General features: G+C 39.7%; 1 protein-coding gene across 5 annotated transcripts in view; it reads right to left on the reverse strand.

The window, feature by feature from the left end:
* The window catches only part of sin3aa (SIN3 transcription regulator family member Aa), a 119409-nt gene that overhangs the window by 68340 nt on the left and 33337 nt on the right, over positions 1-17732 (reverse strand). The window lies entirely within an intron of this gene.

Raw genomic sequence — 17732 nt, forward strand, 5'->3', positions numbered from 1 at the left:
TTCTGGATGAAAACTACTTCTTGAAAATAATTAAAGATGCAATTTAAATATAAACTTGCATTTTCACACTAGCTGCGCAGCAAGTTATTTTTTCCCTGAAATAGTCCACATTACTCCTGGAAAAGAGTATTACTCCTATTTATGGGAAACTGCTAATGTAATCAAGCAGAACATCATGCTACTGTATGGATAGGCCAACAACACAGTTGAGCTGCTACTTCTATAGTCACTGTTCTCCCACAAACAATGCACTTAATCATCATTTCAGTAGAAGACTAACTATATTCTAGACAGAAGCAGAAAAGTCACTTTTTGAAACTGTTTTTTGAAATCCATTAAAAAAAGGTAACATAATTGTTTGTTTGTTGTACTTGAACTTAATTTAAAATTTGAAAGCATCAAAATTCATTGGTCATTTCAGGAGTAGTAATTCAGTATCATTGCTAAAAGTAGAGCTGAAATCTTGGAACTTTGAAGATAGCATTTCAGCATTAGCACATTTTAAACAAGTTAGGAGACAAAAAAAACAGAATGGCTTAGAAATGTGATACTCATACCAATAATAATAGTCTCTGGGTGACCATCAAACATAACGCGCGCTTCTGTCACAAGGAAAACTCAGACTGGTATCTGCAATTACCTGCAGGGAAAGTAGTCAATCTAGTAGGGGATCCACTGTGAAGTTACCAGATAACCCTCCCTGGGCACTTCTATCCACCTCACAACAGACTGACTATCTCACTGGAACATATATGGTCAATACTGTGAAAGCCATTCTTAAGAAAATAACATTTCTAAACAAGTACAAACATTTAGAAAACTCAAGACAAATTCAGGTAAGCAGTAATGTATTTTATAATGAGTTGATTTGAATTGTTATCAGTCAGCAATTAGTTATGTTGAGTTTAGTTTATCGTCACGTGTACTGAGATACAGTGAAAAGCTTTTGTTGCTTGCCATCCAGTCAGTGGAAAGACAATACATGATTACAATCGAGCTATTTATGGGCCACGTTTCGGGTCGAGATCCTTCTTCAGACTGAAGGGTCTCAGACTGAAGAAGGGTCTCGACCCGAAACGTCGCCCATTCCTTCTCTCCTGAGATGCTGCCTGACCTGCTGAGTTACTCCAGCATTTTGTGAATAAATACCTTCGATTTGTACTGCAGTTATTTTCTTACACTTGATGACACTTGCTCAGTAACTACCTCGGGTGCCAACTAATACTGAATAGTTCATGCAAGATGCATAGTGAAACAGCTCATCCCATAATTATTGACCAACCTACACCAAGGGCTGCAATTGTCTTGCTAATGATATAATATCCTTTAACACACACTATCAAATAACTTGGCTCGATAAATATTTACATATTCTTGAAAACCATTGTGTTACGAAGTTTATACTGCTATAAATAAACTCTCGTTGCATGTCGGTGACTATCTCTGGTAAACTTCCTCCTCAAAACTACAGATCAATTTTGAGCTTTTGTTAACTGGAACGACATGTTTAAAAGCAACTAGAAACACTTTTCTTTGAATCTTTTCTATATCAGATTTATTATGAATACAGACACATGAAATACCATTACAAAGAACGGTAGTTCCAGACTTTGGGTAAAATAGGTAAAACAAAGACAAAGATAAAAAAATAATGCAAATCTTTTTAAACTTTTGCCCAATTTAATCCCAGCCCTTCGGTACAACACCAGTCCTACTCTAAACAACATCATGTCTGCAAAATTACCAGAGGATATTGTTAAGAGTAAAGGTCAAAATATATATGGATTTTAAATTGGAACCAAACTATATTTGCACATCTTGCTTCCTATTCCCTTCACGTAAAATAATCTCCCACACTGTACTTGCACTCGTATCTGACAACCTAGAGCATGTCATCTTTTCTGAACAATGGTAATATATCAAATATAGTGCCTTTAACACAATAAAACATCTCAAGATGGTTCCAGAGCAGCATTATCAAACCATACGTCATGCTTCCCAACAAATGATAATAACCAAAACAAAAGGAGTTTTAAGGTAAAAAGGAGGTACAGAAAGAAGCAGAGGAACTTTGGAAATAAATTCCAGAGCTCAGGGCAGTTGAAGAAGTAATCAGCCAAAGGGGAGAATCGTGAAGAACCATTTAAGGTCACCAACCACCATAGTGAGGGATGAACAGAATTGTGTTTAAAATTACAACCAAGTTTTGATGAGAAGCTTAAAAAGGTAAGACTTGATTATAGTCAATAGACAATAGGTGCAAGAGTAGGCCATTCGGAACTTCGAGCCAGCACCACCATTCAATGTGATCATGGCTGATCATTCTCAATCAGTACCCCGTTCCTGCCTTCTCCCCATACCCCCTGACTCCACTATCCTTAAGAGCTCTATCTAGCTTTCTCATGACTGCATTCAGAGAATTGGCCTCCACTGCCTTCTGAGGCAGAGAATTCCACAGATTTACAACTCTCTTGAGTGAAAAAGTTTTTCTTCATCTCCATTCTAAATAGCCTACCCCTTATTCTTAAACTGTGGCCCCTGGTTCTGGACTCCCCCAACATTGGGAACATGTTTCCTGCCTCTAACGTGTCCAACCCCTTAATAATCTTATATGTTTCGATAAGATTAATGTCATAGGAGTGAATTACAACATCAATCACAGGGGTATTAGGAATGGGGAAGTTTAATCGGCAGATGCAATGAGGTGGGAATAGTTAAGCAAAGATGCAAAGATACCAAGGGAGAAATAAGCACTGCAGAGGTCAAATACAATACCAAGCTAGGGCACAGTCTGGTTCAGTCTCAGTCTGGGGTCATTAGCTGCGGAACTAAGCTTGTAAAGGAGACTTAAAAACAATGTTATCAGAGCAAATGTGTACATTTACTGTGTTTTAGGGTCACATAATAAAGGGCAAGCCATGAATACGTTTACAGACATATGCTAGAGAGAAAGAGATATCATTACAGATGGGTCTCAACCCGAAACGTCACCCATTCCTTCTCTCCTGAGATGCTGCCTGACCTGCTGAGTTACTCCAGCATTTTGTGAATAAATACCTTCGATTTGTACCAGCATCTGCAGTTATTGTCTTATCATCACAGATGATTCTCTAGCCACAACGACTGCGAAAATAATGGTACCAAGGAATACGAGGTTCCACTCAACATGACAATATTGGAGAAGTATTGAAGGATGCCAAGGTCAACCATGTCAAGTGCTCCATTTGAGTGTAGTAGAACAAGGAGAGCTTATCTTTGTCCTATAGGATAGAATTTGTGACTTAAGTGATCCATTTTGTTACGGTGGTAGATAATTTTAAATATAGGATATAAATTTGGGAGAGAATTTTAGAATCAAAGCAAATACGACAGTGATCAGAGATGCCCTTATCTGTAACTAAGATTATGGGGTATTCTAGGGACAAGATTCGGCAAGATCAAGGAAGTTACCATGAACATGACAGAGCAAATTTAATATAAAGGGATGAAAGGAGGTAATGAAGAGGGCAGGCAGTGAACGTGAAGCCTCTTGAAATAGCAGTTAATAAAGAAAAACATTAAAGAAATCTGGGTGAAGACATTTTGTGGTACTTGGTCGATGGCGTAGATAAAGGGGATATGATAGGCCAACAGGAGGAAAAACTGATGACGATAGTAAGCAACCAAACCCATGAATAATTTGGGTATAAACCCCAGTCACTGCAATTATCTGAATGGGACAAGAGGTGAAGAAATTTCATTTAGAGGAAAGGTATTGTCAGCCTTCAACTAAGTTTTATCAAGCTGTCATATTGATGCAATCACCCACTGCAAGATACACTGGAAGATGCAGAGGCTCACTGTAAGATAATGGGTGGTTTGGCCACCCTGCTATAGGAAGAATGTTGTTAAGCTGGAAAGAATACTGTGAGGATTTACGAGGATATTGCCAGGAGTTGAGGGCCTGAGCTTTAGGGAGAGGTTGGGCCAGCTAGGACTTTATTCATTGGAACGCAGGAGGCTGAGAAGTGATCTTATCAAGGTGTATAAGATCACGAGGGGAATAAATTGAGTGAATGCACAGAATCTTTTACCCAGAGAAGGGAAATCAAGAACCAGAGGACATAGGTTGAAAGGTTGAAGGGGAAGGATTTAATAGGAACCTGAGGGGCAACTTTTTTACATAGTGATGGGTATGGATATATGGAACGAATTGCCAGAGGAGGTAGTTGAGGCAGGTACTATAACAGTTAGAAGGCCTTTGGACATGTATAGGAAAGATTTAGAGGGAAATGGGCCGAACGTGGGCATGTGGAACTAGTGTATATGGGGCACCTGGGTCAGCATAGGCAAGTTGGGCTGATGGGCCTGTTCCCATGCTGTATGGATCAATGACTGTAATCCATCTTGCACTGGGTAAGCACAAGGAGGCAGAGACAAACAGAACTAATCCTCAATGTATGTGTTGACAGAACTGTAGGCAAGGCAGCAAGATGGAATAGTTACTGTTGTTCTTCAGTGCCTGGTTTAGAGACTTTGCATGACATGCAGAAATTCAGAGTGAAGCTATAGGATTAAAGGAATCTAACCTGGGATGGCAAGGAGTACCGAGAGATATATTTCAGAGGCACAGTAGAGTGTAGAGGGAGGAAATCGGGGGATAAAAGAGCTGTTAGGAGATAAAGGATTAATGATATAAACGTAGGTGAGAAAAGAGAAACTAAAAGTGGTAAATAGAAGTTTGGCCTTGAAATGTGAAACAGCAACCAAAACTGTAAAGGAATGCAATCAGGTTATATGTGGCTGGTTTTGATAAAGAAAACAGTCAAGTGGAGGCAAGATGAGGGAGGCCAAAGATAAAGGGTCACACAGTAAGAGATTGTTAATGCAAGTTGCATGGAATTCATATGGACAATGAAAGGTAACCCAAATTCAGAGACAGGTTTAAGTTGAGTGAAGTTCAAAAGCTATCTTTTAGGATGGAGTTTTTGAGAATAGTTCAGGTATTCCGTGAAAATAAGAATGCAGGTAGTTTGTAGAATCAGTTATTGTGCAGAAAAGTAAAAGGTTGCAATGTTAGAGGTCAGTGCAAACTCAAGACCTGGCAGAGTAATAAACTTTGGGCCAGGTAAATTCGATCCAGGAACCACAGCCAAAACTGAGAACCTGGTAGAATTGCAAGGCTCAATCCATGAGCACATGAAAAATTGTGAATTTACTACAAACGTAAGCAACCGAGCAGCAAATCAGAGACCATACTGCAAAATTAAGTAGTCCTTATAAATCTAATCTGCATCCAAGAGGGCGCAAGTACATTCATCAGATTCAGAGTGGGTCGGATTTAGAAAGATACTAGACCAAGTGGACCCGTTGGGCCCAAACCTCTCCTGCATTGGTGCAACACCCTCTCCTCCCCCCCTCCCCCCCACTCAACCCCCCTTATCCTCCCTCCTCCCCCCCCCCCCCTCCCTCGGAGATAGGTTTAAACTTTAAAATGTGAATAACTTTAAATATATAACACCGATTTCAATGAAACTTCTTCCATTCGCACCAAAGGAACAACATTGAGTAAGGTGGGCCTAAAATTGTTGCGCTGTCATGTACCTGTAGTTCAGGAACAAACAAACAAACAAGAGTTTTAGTATATAGATTAGGTTCACTTCAAATTTCATTGAGCTTTTTATAAATGCCACATGATCGCATTGCTGAGTGGAAATGCACATGTCATACCTTGGACAGGGAGCTCCTTTTACAGTTAATTCAGGAGGGAATACAAAATAAATCAGTAGAAACAAAGAAGTGCAGATGCTGGTTTATCCCAAAGATAGACACAAAGTGCTGGAATAACTCAGTGAGTCAGGGAGCATCTCTGGAGAAAAGGATGGGTGACATTCCAGACTGAAGAAGGGTTCCATCCCGAAAATTCACCCATCCCTTTTCTCCAGAGATGCTTCCTGACCTGCTGACCAACTCCACCACTGAGTGTAACTAAATATATCAGGCTGGGAAGAGCTCTGAGACAGGCAGGAGGAATGGCTGCAGCAAGGTCCACTGAAAGTTAGCAGAACGGCAGGGCCTTAAGCTAGTACAACAAGACTTCCCCTTAGAACCATCCCGGCAGATCAGAGCCCAATGGGACAACATGTCGGCATCGACCTACCAGTTGACCGGCTCAAGAAATGTTTTAATTTCAACACGACAGACAGACCTCCAGTATAGTGTGGGCGAATTGCATTGATGTCCAGAAAAGTCCACGAATTTGTACGGTAACTGCAAAAAAACTGAGATATCAAATGGGTCATTCAGTAATAGAATTTTAATGGTAATGGAACTTTAAAAAATATAGTCTTCCAATATTCTAATGGAATTTACAACAATATAGTCCTTCAATATTGTCTTCCAACAATATGGTCATCGTCTTCCACTGTACTTTATTGTCACATATACCTAGGTAAAGTGAAATTTCTTTCTTGAGTTCAGTCCAGTAAAAGTCTTACTATAAATAGGCACAATCCCCCCCCCTGCAGGACCTATACATCAGGAGGTGCAGATCCAGAGCCAGCAACATTATGGGGGACCCCTGCCACCCCAGCAACGGACTGTTCCAGCTACTACGGTCAGGCAAACGCCTCCGCTGTCACGCTGTGAAAACGGAGAGGATGAGACGGAGTTTCTTCCCACTGGCCATCAGGACTGTTAACTCTCATATCACCAGGGACTAATTTAATTTACTGTATTAATTTTTTTTTTGTGATAATTTTTTTTTTCTATTCTGTTTTGTAGTTCAGCACAATCCGCAGGCGTTGCCACTTTCATTTCACTGCACATCTTTATATGTATGTGACAAATAAACTGACTTGACTTGATCATACAGGTAAAAGAGTATCGGAATCGTGGATTACACTGACCCAGTACACATGAGTCACCAACGCTGTGCACTATTCTGTTAAAGCTAACGTTGTTAACAATATAACTTTGCCAACAATAAAGTTAACTTTGCCATTGTCCTGACTTAGTTGCTTAACAGGGAGTGGAGCCTGACCATTTAAGAATGAATACCACACATATCTGCACATTTCCCTTGCACTCTAAATCAGCATATCCACGATCATACAGCAGGTCCTTCAGCCCAACTCATCCATGCCGACCAAGATGCACTGGTCCCATTTGTCTGGGTTTGACCCATACCCCTCCAAACCTTTCTTATTGATGTTCCTTCCCAAATTAAACCGTGAAGAGACGGTGCATGTGCCTCCGGCCTCCAGCCTGTCCCACACAGCGTACTGTGGTTACAATTCCTCTTAGACACCAATCCATTCATTATCACACCTCACGCAAGTAAACTACAATTGCCTTCAGAGGAGTTTCTGTTGTCCAATCAGGAATGCCATCTTATTGGAAGGCAGATATCCCCAGCTGCATTTTGACCAAAATCAAGGATACTTTATATACTGTTGAATACAGTGGAAAGTCAGTGATTCAGTTGCTTAACTTTTGTAACATTGTCCACTTATTGTGGGAGAACATTGTATAGCTTGTGGACACAATGTTAAGGGCACAAGATACATTTCCTAGCCATAAGGCACACACCAAGAATGCCTTGTTGTGATAAAGCTAGGATTTTAGCACTTACACAAGGAAATGGGAATAGGCCACCTAACCCCTCATGCCCACACTCAGCATATTGGCCATTCCTTAACAGTTTTGTAACCCTCGCAAAACCAGAGTTCAACATCAAATGTTCCAAAAGGTTTACTTCTGCCTCAACTTCCTACTATGATGCTAAAAGCCCTAAGAATAATCCTTGGATAGACACAAAAAGTTGTAGTTACTCAGCGGGTCAGACAGCATATCTGGAGAAAAGGAAGAGGTGACGTTTCGGCCCGGGACACTTCTTCAGAATATTCCTTTCTTTGTCTCTGGGCCTTTGGCCTAATTGTGCTATAATGAGTAACTTTGTGCATTCTGTTGTAGAAAAAAGATGAATTATAAACTACAGATGAAATTACACGTGATTCTCCTGCTAAAGAGTGGCTCCAACTGTCTGACTTAGCACCGAGCCACATGCATTCCTATTGTAAAGTTGCAAAGGATGCAAAGTGCCATAAGTAATGTCATCAGCTAAAACAAAATGAGCCCTCTTTGTATTTATACCTAAACTAATCAATTTATTGTAATATAGAGCAATTTTAAAGCATTCATTTGGTCCACAACTCTCCAATATACAACAGATCACAATTAACTAACCTGTAAACAATGTAATCCAAATATTTCCTTCAGATATAGAGTCATATGTAGGGTGCGTACTCTCCCCTCTCCTTTACTCTCTCCACACCAATGACTGCACCTCCACAGACTCCTCTGTCAAGCTCCTCAAGTTTGCGGATGACACAACCCTGATTGGACTGATCCAGGATGGGGAGGAATCTGCCTACAGAGGGGAAGTGACACAGCTGGCATCCTGGCATCGCAACAACCTAGAGCTCAATGCTCTCAAGACAGTGGAACTAATTGTAGACTTTCAAAGAGATCCCCCTCCCCTCCCCCCACTCACCATAGTCACATCTGTGGAGTCATTTAAGTTCCTTGGAACCATCATCTCCAGCAACCTTAAATGGGAGGCCACCATCGACTCCACAGTCAAAAAGGCCCAACAGAGGATGTACTTCCTGCGGCAACTCAGGAAACACAATCTGCCACAGGCAATGATGGTCCAATTCTATACTGCTATCATTGAGTCCGTCCTCACCTTCTCCATCATGGTCTGGTTTGGCTCAGCCACCAAGCACGACATCCGGAGGCTGTAATGGATCGTTCGCACAGCTGAGAAGGTTGTTGGCTGCAACCTGCCCCCCATTGACGAACTGTACACTGCAAGGGCCAGGAAACGAGTGGGCAAGATCATCTCTGACCCCTCTCACCCTGGCCACAAACTCTTCGAAGCACTTCCCTCTGGAAGGTGACTCCGGACTGTCAAAGCAGCCACAGCCAGACATAAAAACAGCTTTGTTTTACGAGTGATAGTTCTACTCAATAACCAAAGTTTGTAGTCTCTTTTTTGCTCTGGTTTATTTTCACCCATATGTTTAGACCGTAATGTTGTATCCTTACTGTTTTGATGTGGTTATGGTTTATTCTTAATTGTTAACTGTATGTTTGTGTTGTCATTTGTGAGCGGAGCACCAAGGCACATTCCTTGTATATGCATACTTGGCCAATAAACTTATTCATTCATTCATACAGCAAATATTTTCTTTAGTTATAGTCATACAGCACGGAAACAGGCTGTTTAGCCTAACTCGTCCACACCAACCTAGATACCTCTTCTAAGCTAGTCGCAGATGCTCACATTTGGTCCATATATCCCTCTAAATCTTTCCTATCCATGTTTTTCTTAATGTTGCTTTTGTACCTGCCTCAACTACGTCCTCGAGCAGCTTGTTCCATATACCCATCACCCCTTCAGTGAAAAGTTGCCCCTCAGGTTCCTATTAAATCTTTCCCCTCTCAACTTAAACTTATGCCCTTTGGTTGTTGATTTCCCTACCCTTGGTAAAAGACTGTGTATTCACCCTATGAATTCATGATTTTATACACCTCTATAAGGTCACCCCTTAGCCTTTTATCGTATAATTGATTACTCCTTGCTAACTTGTTAAATTCCAATGACAATATAGCCTTCTTAAATATCCTATCAATTAAAAACCAAGGAAATCGGACTGCAGAGGCATAACTGACAACTTACGCTGAACAGACAGAATCTAACCAGACATTCAACCCAAAAGATCGGTGATATTTATGCTGCACATAATGCCCCTCGCCATCTTCTTTAGCTGACTCCAACAGATTATTTTTTTATTACACAAGCACTAGTAGTGGACTTCCCTACACAAAAATAACTTCATTCTGCACCTATTCGAACAACCCTCTTCAGAATGTTCAAAACCTCTGCTGGCTCATTCCCCCAGTCTTTTCTTTCCCCAAAAAGTCTCAGCTCCTTTAATATTTCCTGAGAACAATAACCCATCAGTTCTGGATTCAAAGTTGTAACTCCTTTTCTGAAACCCTTTTGATGTTTTTTTAACCTTTGCAACATGACCTTAAATGTTCATTCGATTTCCTCGATGTGGTCTAACCAAGAATTTAAACAGGTTTAACTACTATTCAATTCAATTGGCACAGAAATCAGGCAATTGCTTATAGTTCCTTTTTATGGCAACGTAAACTACAACAGTATGTGAAAAAAACAAAATAATCACCACAAATGGGATGCAAAACCGAGTGATCATTCAATTATTATTTGATTTCCAGTTTAACAGAAAGATCAAATTACCTCCCAAAGCTTCCTATCATCAAAGAAAACCACACGACAATAGACAAGATCAAAGAAATTATAAATCATGGGGGGAAATTTAATTTTAAAAGCTTGAAAGCCAGTGAACTTTTTTTTCCAACTATCTTCGAAGCAAAAAATGAAAATGTCAAACATAGTTTTTGTATTAGTGTGGAGATGGTCCATTTGAAATTTTTTAGATCTATTTGTATTGTTACTTCAAGGCAAAACTAAATATAAAACCAGATACCATTCAGATATCTATCTTCAAATGATTAATCAAAAATTATTTGATGCTCAACAATAGAGAACCAGATCTTGCTAATTGCTTTCCAAAAACATACTGACCAATATAACTTCCTGGCATATCTACCAAAAGCACACTGGCCAATGTAACAAAGTACAAGAGTTACAGATTCTGTCACTTTTGTGCCAGCAGAAGAGCCCAACATGGGCCAGTACTTGCAGGTAATGGATCTCACCATGACCTGCCACACAAAGACAAGCTAAATACTGCTGCACGATAATGAACACTTGACACAAAAGTGATACCATCAGCGGGACATACAATCTATTATATCACAGCACATCACACAGAACTAATGAAGGAGTGTCATTGGACATGGTTCCTTTTGATTTAGTTACAAGAGCTAGAAATCACTTCACTGATTTCTCATTTACTATTCATTTGCCAACTTTACGTTAAGCAGCATGCGCTAATACCATTACTGAACGGAGTTAAGCGTCTATAAATGAAGTTAATGGACATGAACAAACCCTGAGGGGCATAAATGGCAACATACTCCTGGCTAAATACTATACAGACTTTCCATCCACAACCAGAGCTTATAAATCTCTGCAGGCACTTCTTCTGTTGGGACCATCAGCATCCAGTCTCAAATGAACTTTCAAAGTAATTCCCTGTTAATAATTAAAGTTAAATTAAAACACTCAATTTTTTAAAGGAATATTAACAAGGCTATAATTAGATTCTATACAAACCACCCTGCCTCCAATCTTGAATGATAATAAGAACATTTTTAATTTATAAAATGGTAAAACTTTCTTTCCTTGGGCCTTGTCAATAAGAACTGTAGAACCCTGCTCAGTTTATTCACTGGGTGTCTCTTGAAATTGCTAAAACAGAGACATTCCTTCTTATCATAGATTCAATGTGATACCAACTTTCAGATATATAAATAAGACCTCCACCGATTAGAGAATTTATCTGACACATCATTAACCTGAGCAAAATGGTTCTTCATTTCACTGAAAACCAGCTGTTATTGTTAAATAAAAAAGCCCCACTCCTACCTCTTTTTCTGCTTTCCCTCTCCCGCTCCATCAATCTGAATAAGGGTCCCCTCCTAAAATTTCATCTATCCACATCCCCCATTGATGCTGCCTGACCAGCTGAGTTCCTACAGCAGCTTGTTTTTTTGCTCTTGTTGTTGCTTTCATTCTAACAAAGAAAAATTAAATGTCTCTATAAGATCTGTATTCCTTGGAGGTTTAGAAAAAATGACAGGTGATCTTATTGAACCATTGCATGAAGGATAGATGTTGAGATATTGTCATGAGAAGGAGAATCTTAAATGAGGGGCCATAGTCACATGCAGTCATTTAAAACTGAGATGCGTGGGAACATCTCACAACCAACAATGAATCTCTGGAACCATATACTCTGGAAGGCCATATTTAAAGAAGTAAGCAATTTTGTTTGAAAGATCGAGAAATTGAGGGCTATGGGGAACTGGCACAGAAGAAAATGAGGTGTAGAACAGATAACCATTATCACACTGAATGACAGAGCAAGACTTGAGAAACTAAGTGCTGAACCCCTGCTCCTATTTTCATGTTTTCAGTTTTGTTACTTATAAATGGCTTTAGAAAGCTGAACGCAAACACAAAGCTCAGTCCTCACAAGCTTTATGGTTCCAAGTGACAGCAAAGTGAAATAATAATCACGTCTCCAAAATAATGTCTGGCAATGTATGTTCTGTGCAAGGATTTTCCTCACTCATTTCAAGGCCAGATGTCTCTGGTCACATATCACCCCACAATTTATGTCACATTGCTTTATAGAAGTCTTCATTAAATAGCACCAAATGTAATGCTTCCCCAGTGACTCTTTCAAGAAAATATATTTGATGTGAAAGTACCAGAAACACAAACCATGGTTCAATCTATGATCTACGCTTCCAAAAACAGCTTGGCATGGAAACAGCATTACTTAATGTTTAGTTTAGTTAGTTTATTTTATTGTCACATGTACCGAGGTACAGTGTTGCATGCTAACAAGTCAGCGGAAAGACAATACATGACTACAATCGAGCCGAAGATAGACACAAAAAGCTGATGAAACTCAGCGGGACAGGCAGCATCTCTGGAGAGAAGAAATGGATGACGTTTTGGGTCGAGGCCCTTCATCAGACAATCGAGCCATTTAGTGTACCGAAATATAACAGTAGAGATTAAAAAGAGTGGAGTGATTATAATGCGTGATTGCAGGCCTATTTCTGTGACTAGCACACAAAGAGTCACCTGGAATAGGGGCCATTTTGTATCCAAAGACCCCCCCCCCCCCCCCCACCTTTATGATCAAGGAGAACTGACCCAGTTTGGGGAAAGGGGTGAATTAACTTATTCAACCCCCAAATTTGAAAAGGACTGAATGGCAAACTGTATTTGTATGTTTTACTATCTTTTCATTCACCTACAGCAGTCTTGGTTTTCTACCTTCAATGAATTTGATATACTCTCATAAACCAGGCCAAATAATAAATACCATATTTATCAAATAGTCTGGACGCAACCAAACGATTCATTATATAACAGAGTTACATTCAGAAAGGCATAGAATCATTCATTACCGAAAATGGCACCACCTGTGCCAATCAGTAACCACCCATTTTCATGAACATTGGTCTAATCCCATCCTTTCCCCAATCTCCATCCCCACAAATTCTATCACTCACCTACATAATAGGGGCAATTTATAATGGGCAGTTAACCCAGCAGCATGTATGCCTTTGGGACATGGGAGGAAACCCCTGCATTCACAGGGACAATGTGCAAAGTCCGCACTGACAGCGTCCAAGTTCAGGATTGAACTCAGGTGTCTGGTGCTGTGAAGCAACAACTCTACACATCACATTATTAATCCTGAGCAGGTAGCCATGTGTGTTGCCAATATACATCAGACGTAAAACAGAGAGCAGAAATAAGGAGGTCAACTTCAGGTTGGAAGGATATGACTTGTGGAATGTCATAAAGATTGGCGCTGAAGTTGCAGATGTTCACGATCTACACCAATAATTCTGAAAAAGGAATGAGGTGCAATGTATCCCAGTTTGTTGATACCCAGCTGGATGGTAGTTTTGACCTCAGTTGAGGCAAGGAGACATATGGCAGGTATAGATGCTATACCTTACGGAGCACGGGTTGTTGATACCTAAAATTGGAGAATTCAATGTTCATACCATTGAGTTGTAGGCTACCCAAGCAGAATACCCAAGAGGTGTTGTTCCTCAGTTTGCGTATGGTCTCACCCTGGCAATGGAGGAGGTCCAGGACAGAAAGATCAGTATGGGAATGGGAAGAGGAGTGAAAATGGCTAGCAACCGGGAGATCCAGTAGGCCTAGGCAGACTGAGCGCAAATGTTCGGCAGTCTATGCTTGGTCTCGCTGATGTAAAGGAGGCCACATCGAGAACAGATGAGGTTAGAGGAGGAATCATGGATATTTAAGACAATGAGCTTAAAGGAAATGTTGTGAAGATATTCACATATGATGAATATTTAGCTTGCAGCAGAAGGATACAGACCGCATATAGACAAATGGTTTTAGTGTAGTTGGGCAAAAAGACATGAGCAAAAAACAAAATGCTGGAAACTCAGTGGGTCAAACAGCATCTGTGACTTTTCTTCAGTCTGAGTGGAGTGGAGTAGAGGAAAGCTGGAAAAAAGAAGTGTTGAAGGGGCACAGACTGGCAAGTGATACAAAGATACAGGTGAGGGGGTGGTGATTGGCAGATAGGTGGAATAATTGACAAAGGCTAGAGGATAAACGAAAATAAGGGTGCGAAAAGAGGAGGAGTGATATGCAAAGTCACAATGAGTGATGAGGGTGAAAAGGGACAGGGGGAGCGGATAGGGGGAATTAAAGGGAAACATAGGAGTCAGGAATGGGAGATGTGCAGAGGTGGAAGGCAAAGGAGCCAGGTAACTAGAGTGGTGGTAGATGGTGAGAGAAATGTGTCAGGGCATTTGGAGTATTGTGAGCAATTCTGAGCACTATATCTGAGAAAGGATGTGCTGACCCTGGAGAGGGTCCAGAGGAGGTTTACAAGAATGATCCCAAGAATGAGTGGGTTAACATATGATAAGCATTTGACGGCACTGGGCCTGTACTCGCTGGAGTTTAGAAGCATGAGGGGGTGCTTCATTAAAACATACCAAAAAGTGAAAGGCTTGGATAGAGTGGATGTGGAAAGGATTTTTCCATAATCGGGAGAGTCTAGGACTCGAGGCCATAGCCTCAGAATTAAAGGACGTTCCTTCAGGAAGGAGATGAGGAGGAATTTCTTTAATCAGAGGGTGGGTGTGAATCTGTGCCACAGAAGGCTGTGGAGGCCAAGCCAATAGATATTTTTAAGGCAGAGATAGATTCTTGATAAATACCGGTGTCAGGGGTTATGAGGAGAAGGCAGGAGAATGGGGTTAGGAGGGAGAGATAGATCAGCCATAATTGAATGGCGGAGTAGACTTCATGGGCCGAATGGCCTAATTCTGCTCCTATCACTTATGACCTTATGACAATAAAGCACATCATAAACATTTGATTGTGTGATTAGGTATTTCACCCAGTTGGTGGATGCAAATAGCAACAATAAAGATAAATGATGCATTATCTTTATGTAATTCATCCAATATTGGGAGAATCTTTAGTTAATAATATCCTCAGTTTAATGGCTCAATTCATAAATATACCCCCACAACTTACCTCTCTCCTTGAAGTATATTTATATCATTTTAGATTGCATATTTATGTCCTTGAGCATAGTCTACAGAGGACTCTGTCAAGGACTACAGTGCCAACAAATTGACTAAACCAACACTGTGTCAGAGATTGAAACCTTTAAAAAGAAAGTATAACCAACTCTAATTTCCATTAATAAAGTATCTTGCATATCATGAAACAGTTCACATGACCTGCTAAACTGGATTGCAAGGAAGCACATTTGCAAAATAAAATTATCCAGTACTCTTCTGAAGAAGGAAAGAATACACCTCAACATTACCATGTACAATTAAAAGTTCTCCAAAGAACAAAAAAAAAACAGGAAAAGGGAAAGGGACCCAGCAGAGCAGTCCTCAGACGAGACGATGCAAACCAGTTTCAAAGCAAGATGCAGCTGTGGGCTGGTGCAAAACCATGGAAGTCTCTATCAATGGGATTTTAAAATAAGCACACACACAGACAAGAAACGTGTGTGAATGGGGTGATGTGTGCTGGAAGTCGGAGGGGAACTTTACAACATGAAACATAGATTTCAAAACATTTTCTATCCCAAATGTAATAAGATTATATTGAAGGAGTTTCACTCTTGAATTTGATTGCTGTAGCTAGATGTACCTCGAACCTCAGCAGAGCAGATTTACCAAAGCAATTTCATCATATGTGCACGCTAACTAGAAGGCTTGTCCAGGTAATCAAATTACAGTATTTTGTCTCGTAGTTTCTTCACCTTCAAAGTCTCTTCCTCTTCCTCTCCAATTATATGGTTTCACAGCTTCCTGGGCTTTCAAACAGCATTGTTTTTTTTCTGGCGTATTCTGGACATATATTCTAATAAAATGTAAACACCTGATCCATTCTTCATCATGCTTTTCCGTGCCATGACATGTTTATTTTTGAATAAATGCATTTTATCTTCAATCCTATCTTCCAATTATTCTGAAAGGACGGTGTAGATTACTAAATTACTGTGTTTTTTTTATTCTCAGTGGAGGCATTTCTGACAGCAATATTATTATTCTGTTGTTATATAAAAAAATAACAAATGCTTTTATTAATATTTTAAAAATACAACTTTGTCAAGTAATACAATTCTCTCTGTCATGCAAAGCAAACAGTATGTTTAGAACAAAAGCAACATAATTTCAACAAAAACTAAAATGAGATAACTTTCAAATAATTTGGAACAGCATTAGATGTTTCTGTCATTAAAATACAAATTTTCACCAAAATAGAGCCCTTTTAACACACAAGCCTTTGGTATTTGTGCTTTGAAATATTTTTTCAACTGCTGCTCTACTAAACTGAGATCCAAGCAAACAATAAAACGAAGATTAAAAGCATAAATCAGACTGAGTGAAAGGTTTCAGTTTGAAGGGGGGACCCACCGCAAAATGTCACTAATCCACGTTCTCCAGGGATGCTGCCTGACCCACTGAGTTACTCCAGCACTTTTGAACTTTCCTTTGCAAACAAGCATCTGCAGTTTCTAGTTTCTTCGTGGTTTTTAAGTACCTCTGTTTACCTTTAAGAAAGTTTGTGTCTTTTTTTAAAGGCATAGATCAGGAGTTTGTCTGGCATTCGGCATATAGGGAGAAGCAACACCATCAATTTGAGAATGAATAAGGAAGATTGCATGACAAATATGACCGAGGGATAAAATATTTTGTTTGATATTACTCCAACTTGGAGTATGTCAAAATCATCTATTATAATATACTCACTTGGAGATCATATCTTCCAGACAAAGTTCTGGGAGGTGGAACAGAGAGTACAGAGCATATTAAGTGCTTTGCTTATTTGGATTCACAGAGGGGAAAGAAAACTACTGTATAATTGAAGAAGTCAATATAATTGAACCAAATCAGCTCATGTCCAGGTGATTGTCATGGCCAAACTTCACCATAAATGTGAAAGCACCTGTTTGAATTGTGAATTTGTGGTCATTTATAAGTAGGAGAAAATGGTCTTAAGATTGTCGAATTCTATGAGTAAGATAGAAAGATGATAAAATCACACTCAAACAATGCACAAGTCAGAATGCAGGAGAAAACAACTTTAAAAGTATGATGAACAATACACCAATTTCAAAAATAATTCCAAGAATGGAATAATGAATGGATTTCAGAGCAGTGACAACTGATATATTTGCCACACGTTTTCCATTCCTTAACAATAAATCAGTCACATAATCATAATAATCATCTGATCCATTTTCCGGCAAGCTTGTCCACTTTAATAGTTTTGTGAATTTGACGACAAGACAAAATTTATTTTTTGATTTTTTTCACTTCATTGGTTACTTGATAAAATAAGGAAGGGGGAAAGCTTGCATTTGAAAAGCACCTTTCATGTCAACAGGACTTCTCAAAGCTCCTTACACCCAATGAAATGCTTCAGA

Source organism: Rhinoraja longicauda, chromosome 38 (genome assembly GCF_053455715.1).
Source record: "Rhinoraja longicauda isolate Sanriku21f chromosome 38, sRhiLon1.1, whole genome shotgun sequence".
NCBI lineage: Eukaryota > Metazoa > Chordata > Chondrichthyes > Rajiformes > Arhynchobatidae > Rhinoraja > Rhinoraja longicauda.